The sequence below is a fragment of the Triticum aestivum genome, chromosome 3B (genome assembly GCF_018294505.1).
Source record: "Triticum aestivum cultivar Chinese Spring chromosome 3B, IWGSC CS RefSeq v2.1, whole genome shotgun sequence".
Taxonomy (NCBI): Eukaryota; Viridiplantae; Streptophyta; class Magnoliopsida; order Poales; family Poaceae; genus Triticum; species Triticum aestivum.
Window position 1 is genome coordinate 412,669,427 of NC_057801.1, and position 7,175 is coordinate 412,676,601.

The 7,175-nt window shown below is 40.0% G+C and overlaps 1 long non-coding RNA gene across 5 annotated transcripts; it reads left to right on the forward strand.

Annotated features, from left to right (window-relative positions):
* Window positions 1-961: 961 nt before the first annotated feature.
* Window positions 962-6,700, forward strand: LOC123070120 (uncharacterized). 5 transcript variants are annotated; one of them, XR_006433399.1, is made up of 4 exons: window positions 962-1,445; window positions 3,455-3,788; window positions 4,104-4,330; window positions 5,771-6,700. It is a non-coding gene; the product is annotated as an uncharacterized lncRNA (long non-coding RNA). The 5 variants fall into 5 exon arrangements; XR_006433401.1 differs by having other exon boundaries at window positions 3,679-3,788; XR_006433398.1 differs by lacking the exon at window positions 962-1,445 and having other exon boundaries at window positions 3,180-3,788; window positions 5,771-5,856; window positions 6,336-6,700.
* The last annotated feature ends 475 nt before the right edge of the window (window positions 6,701-7,175 follow it).

The window sequence follows — 7,175 nt, forward strand, 5'->3', positions numbered from 1 at the left end:
TAGCAGGTGCACCCGCGCATTTGCGCGGCTAGCTTTTGATATATTTATATTGGGTATTTAATTTTTCTATAATAAATTCCTCTATATGCATTTTTTAGCTTCATACATTTTTTTGTATTTCACGTATTTCCATAGATTTATTACTTTCCTTTATTGGTTTCAGGTTCTATGAGGTTTATAGTACATTGTACAATCAAAATGTCACTTTGGTCGAGGGTGCATTGGAGCACTATATTTTGAATAGTGCCAAAATGATGTTTTGAAGTTTCAAAATTTTCCAGAAACAATTCCACATTTTCATATGGATGTATGTTAATTATGTGCAAATTCTGATGATGAAATAAGTAACATGTGAGTTACGCACAAATGATAAAATCATGATTTTGGAAAGATGAATAGTGCATGCATTATTGACTATTTAGAGATCGTCATTTTGTCATTTTTGCATAACTCACATGTTTGCTTATTTCATCACCAAACTTTTCACATGTGTAATATCCATCCATATGATCATGGGGAATTGTTTTAGGTTTTTTTTGAATTTTTAAATGTGATTCCAGAACTATTTAAAATAATGTCCTTCAATGCACCCATGTTCCAAAAATCCACTCTCATTATACAATGTTTATATATAAGAATCATTCATAACAAATTATTATTTCTTTCGTGTAGTTGAAGGTATTTCATTTGTGTTTTTGCGAAATTAATTTTTTCTAACTTATTTTTTCACTATATGATTTGTATCCATTTGATCAAACTCTTTCGAAGAAACATGCCTTTGGATGGCTACGTGTGTGTATATTTTTCATTTAGAAAATGAATGTTACATTATTGTGTGAGTTACCATTGGTCTAACATTTCACCTTCTCTGCAACTACTGTTTTTATCTTCCTTTGGTTACCATAGTAAAAAGCAGGAATAAAAAAACTATCGTTTTACCCAAATCACGGAGACAACCAAAATCCCCTTTCTCTACCGTTCTCTCTACTGCTGTGGTTTGGATAGGCGTGGCCATGGGTTAGGCAAGGGAGAGCACTGGAGAACGCGGCAATCTACTGGACCTCGTCATGTACGGCAGCTAGCTGTTGTGGCGACGGGTCTGGAGGTTGGTGGCGCTGAGGAGGCGGTGACGCATCTGACGGAGGGCACACTGGTTCGCTGAGTTCCCGGATGAACTCGTGCATGCTGATCTTCCAAGCCGGTTGTACCAAATCGAGTGGGCTGCAAGTGCGTTGTCTTGGAGGCCATTCCTGACCGAGGCATGGTCCGCGCGGTCAAGCTACTGCTGTTGCGCCGGTCACCAGGGAGACCGCATCTTGCGTCGCTAATCTGGAAACGCAGATGCCGGTCACCGGGGAGGTCACGGGTGCGGGGACAGAGAACTTTGGCGTCGCGTTGAAAGGCATGTTGTTACTTTTTTGTCCCAGGCTAAGGAAGAGCAACAGGTATGATTCTCTTTGTAAACTCCCACATCATTTGTTCTTCATAAGGTGATTTACTTATACTTTGTTAAAGTAAATTAAAAGATTTGGTTTCTTTGACCCCTTACTACTTGCTTTTGAACTGAATGAAGTAATATTTGACTGAAGACCGGCTTGTGTGGTTGATGTGCTATATTTCTGTGCGATACAGTGTGTTAATTACTGTTCCTTGATATGCTTGAGATGCAAAGTTTTCCTCGAATATGACTGAAAGTGTTGATGTAGTGCTGGACGTGGTAACTATCTAAAGGCTTAGCCGTTCACAGTTTTTTTTTTTGAAATAACCATTTGCAGACTATTTAATAGCACAACAGAATGGAATTTGTATCTCTCGTTGATACTGAGTAGAAATCGTATTCTTATCGATTAAGGTATTAGAAAAAGGAAACTGAACCAACTCTGCGTGAACCATGTATATCAATTCTAATGGGATGGTATAGGCCCTAGGGTTGTGATGCTGGACCATTTTTGTCACCTAGAAAACTACCGGTTTGTATCATTTTTCTCAAGTGAAACATCCTGTACATGTGACCTACATATAACACTAACGGGCTATTGGCTAGGTCTTGTCGCCGGCGAACTTCAATCTCGTTGCCGGCAACCACACAATTGATCCACGATGAACCACCGCTCCTCTTCTCTATTTTGTTCGTCTCCTTGATCCAGGATGTAGATTGAGGCGCTACTGCAGTTGCAGCGCGGACTACTTGGCGCGGTGGTTCTCATGTGAGCTGAGCTAGAGTAGGAGACATGGATTAATCCCTTCATATTCTCTCATCATTTTCTCCATTCTCCTCTTGGCAGTATATATGCGTGTTAAGTTGATTTATTTAGTTCCTCTGTAAAATGTATTCAAAGGTAACGTGCTAGTTTTAAACTTTGATTTCTGAAGCGTCTATTTTTACAATGAATCACTAAGTATGTGTCGGGGAAACTGATCCACGAACACCTATGGGACCGGCGGACCGAGCCCCTTTTGGTTCGGCGGGGGGCGGAGATCGCACGAAGAGCGGATCGAGGCGAAGCACACGAGCAGTTTACCCAGCTTCGGAGCTCTCCGGAGAGATAACACTCCTACTGCTGCATGTCTGAGTGTATTGAGTTCTTGCTCGGGAGCGCTGAGTGCTACAGTACACACTAGCTGCTAACGAGACCGAGCGTGAGTGTTTTTCTGCCTTCGAACCCCCCTCTACGTTGCGCATGGGCCTCCTTTTATATGCTAAAGGGGTCTCCGACAGGTGGCAACGTAGACAAGGGTAAAAATGGAAAAGGAATTGCGATTGGTACAACTACCTGTACAGTGTATCATACCTAACCCTGACGGCAGGGGACAAAGGCATTAAATGCTCGTCTGCGTCGCTCAAATAGTGCAAAAAGAGACCGTCAGGGACGCCACCGCTCGCCACGATGGCAGTCTTGTCAGCGTCGCTTGCCACCGCGCACCGCTGGCTGCATAGCCTCTTGCCACACGCGCCTGGAAAGGCCGCAGGGCGACACGTTGGTGGGTGTGCTGGAGCGCGGGTACAGAGTGGTAGCTTGCCGCGGCAAGCGCTTTGCCGCGGTCGTTGTCTTGTTGCGTCCGGAAGCTTGTCGCTCACCGGGCCTTGCCGGGACGCGTGGCGCGTCGCGGCAAGTTCCTTGAGATGCCTTGGTTGGCTTTCCCGGCAAGCTCCTCTTGCCGGGGCCTTGTCTCCTTGGCTTGAATACTTTGTTCTTGAATGACTCCAAAGGAACCACGGAGGACCTTGGCGGTCACTCGGCAAGCCTTGCCGCGGGGTGCTGCGACTGCCCGTGCACAAGTTCGGAATACTAGGGTACCCCTACTCTAGTACACCGACAGTATGTAACTGTAATTATAATTTAGTAATTAGTACATATCCTCGTACATAATTTCTGTTGTATGGATTATTTACAGAATGTGGATCATAGGGTTACCATTTCAAACTTCATCGATCTCTCTTTTGATTTTGTAGGGGTTAGAGCATACGTTATTTTCCAGGGTGCTGCAACTGCCCGTGCACAAGTTCGGGATACTAGGATACCCCTACTCTAGTACACCGACAATATGTAACTGTAATTATAATTTAGTAATTAGTACATATCCTCGTACATAATTTCTGTTGTATGGATTATTTACAGAATGTGGATCATAGAGTTACCATTTCAAACTTCATCGATCTCTCTTTTGATTTTGTAGGGGTTAGAGCATACGTTATTTTCTTCAGTGGACATTCAACCCAACTTAAAATATTGTTCCTTCAACACTTCCGTAGCATGCATGATCAATCAGTGAAGAAAATTACGAAGGTAGATGTTAATCTTAGAGGATTAGATGTGCCTTTACCTTCTCAACTTTCTCGGTCAATTAAACATCCCAAGCCCATCATCAGGCACAATTTATAGCATAGTTTTGTGTGACGAAGCTGAGATTATTATTTTTTGAGATTGAATCTAAACATAAGTCTTGTGCCACATATTTGGTCTATAATCTTTGGGTTTCTTAAGATTTCTCATCCAATGAGTAGTGAGGGGTCTCACCATCTGGAGTACTGATTCATGAATTTCCTGGACAAAATCATTCTACTGGGTTTAACCTTGTTGGTGTCGGGGCATCAATGCCAGGGTGGGGTGTGGCAGAGAATAATGGCTGGCTAATGGAGAATGGTTGGATCTGAGGCACATGACAAAGAGGGCACTGCGTCTATGGTCCATGAGAGGCATGGGTAACGGAGGCAGATTCATATGAGGAGATCATGGGATAAATAAATAACAGCAAAATGTGAGCAGCGTGTGCAGGCGGCCTCTGAGTTGTTGCCCTCATTGCTAGTGATGCTGGATTCCTACCAAATGTAAGTGCTGATGATAAGCATCATTCCTAATGCATATTATGCCTTGTAATTCCTCCATGTAGCAATGTAAAGTATTTATTATTTGTTGTTACCATGTCCTAGCAAAAAGGCATTAATTTGTTAATTTTAATTTGGTTCATATGTGTCAGTCGACATACAATGTTTTTGTATATGTGTTGTAGGTGGTGCATATGATATTGAAGATCTATACGTGATTACTGGAAAGGTTGTGTGAGATATACATGGTTTAATACCCAGAACAATAAACTGACAAAAGTGCATGTCTTTCAAAAAATTACAATGTGAACTACTTTTGATAGTGCTAACATTCACACCCTTGTAATCAACTCCCTCCATCCCATACTATAAGATCATTTTGCAAGCTATTTTAGCCTATAAAATGATCTTATATTACGGGATGGAGGGAGTAATAAAATATCCTTCTTGCCATGGACATTCTCAAGCAGTGTTACTATATCTTCGTAAATATCCTTCTTATCATGGACGTTGTCAAGTAGTGCTGATGTATCTTTGTAAATACATATAGTCTGCCTTATTATTAAATGATAAGCTACTAATGTACTAATTTTCTATTTAACTTCCTCATCCTCCTTGTTTTTGTTTCGCCTACTCGTATATTGGAACTTACCTGGAACCTCTTCATTGTGGTAAAGTAAATATAAATTTTAAAAACATATTTCTAGAAATCTAGAAGTGTATATAATGATAAAATTAATCACCTTTATATCTGGAATGTTTTGCTTGTTTATTTAATGATTTAACACGGTGTCCGCCTCATCATCCGTCAATTCCAATATATGTAAGATGAATTATATAGGGAATTCTATAATTAAATGCACCTTTACCTCCTCAGCTTTACCGTGCAAGTAGAGTATCTCTAGCCTACCGTCATGCATAATTGTTCTTCTAATTGCCAAAAGGTTATATTACTATCATCGAGCTTTAACCCAAATATATGTCTCCTAGCAAAAAGTTGTATCATCCAACACTTCATCAGATTTCCCATCGACTGAGTTCAGTAAGCTAGATGTACTAAGCAATATTGCAGCCTCCTCGTTATATAAATTGCAGTTTGTAGTAGCTATGTTGTCACTGATTTGGAGTCGAGTACGGTACCTACTGTACCATTCATATTAGTCAAGAGTAAGTATAATATAATAGTTGTCCATATGAGTGATATGCTTACCTTGGTGTTACCCTTTTTTGATATATACCACAACTCTTGCAATAGTATGTGTCAGTTTTCTTGGTAGCAAGTTTGTGACAATCATCACATCACATGTACCACCATTAAATATCTTCTTGTAACTGATCTATTATAGCTATTGTTGTGAACACAAAAATCTAAATATCTTAAAACCTCAAGAAATTGAAAGACACAAATAATTCAACTAAATCTCATTATAACTAATATTACAGGTCTCAGAGACTCGTTATCCAGGAAGAGTGATGATAGCATACATTGGAACTCGTACCTGATTTCTCCGGATTCATGTATCACTCTAGTAAGTTCTTGTAATGTTCTCTGCCTATAAAACATTTGTTCTTCTAGTGTTCCTTGAGTACTATATCTATGCTGACCTTTTTAGTGAAATTATTTCTGCCGAGTGCCTATGTGGATTAAATAAGAATGGTTGATCTTTGCTTCAGCTTGACTTTGATGCAAGTACACTTAAGTTTTTATCACAATCATTATAAATATAATAAGAGGTGCAGATATTTTTGTTGGCATTGAAGGATGTCATGGATCGGTTGCCTTCCTGGACCTCACAATGTTGTTGCCTTCAAAACTATCTTAAAAAGTATTTGTTTACAGTGTATGTATGAAAGCTTATTACAAATTTAGACATTTTTGTAGGAGATTAGAAATAGAAATGAAGACTTGTTCAGATGGAAACATCTAAACACACATGAGTCAGCAAAGATATTACCTAAATTAATTTGATGGCTTGTTGTCTGCCTTCTTTTGATGCTGGGTGCCAAGACGGCAAGACGTCACAGGAGCGTACTGGATGCATCGTGTCTTTGATCCTCCGGCATGACGGAAAGCATACTGGATAGCCTGCAGTCATGGTTTCGATCTACCGGGCGTTCGAGCATAGCTTGTGTGTTCAAACCCATCATGTTTCAGCGCATGCATTGGGTGTTTTCTCTCCTTCATGTGTTACGACATCCTTGTATAATTGTGTTTGTAGATGCCTATGCTTGAAAGAAATCAATCAAGCCATATGAAAATCAAGTAGAAAATAATTGACCAGATTGTACTTTGCCTTTGATAGACGTGCACGTGACGGACTTGTATACATCTATCTAGGCAGGTTGACTGGTTCTAGTACATGGATGCCTATATGACGATGAGTCCTGGCTTGCATTGTAGTAGTATACTTCTTGGGTCGCGCTAACTGTCACACGTGTGGTAGGAAGGGAGACGCACCACACATCTCTAATGTAAACAGATTGCCACGTTATCGCATGCATGCATGCAGGAATCTTTTTGAATTTTCAGTTTTTAAAATGTTTTATCTCTTAAACGAAAAATCCGATTGAAAATCCGTTTTCACCATTAAATCCCTCGCGATGAGATCTTCGAAACTAGATCCCATGTTGATATGTTTTGATGAAATTTTTTTTGGATTAAAAGTTGCCATGTCTATTGCATATGAATTGTCATGATGTTTACACTGAAGTTGCCATGATATGTTTCAGCTATTTTCTTCTACATTTAAAAGTAAATTTTGACATTTATAAAACGGGGAATTAAGAAACTAGACTTGCCATGAACCATAAACTAAAATTGCCATGATACATGCACGTAAAATTGCCA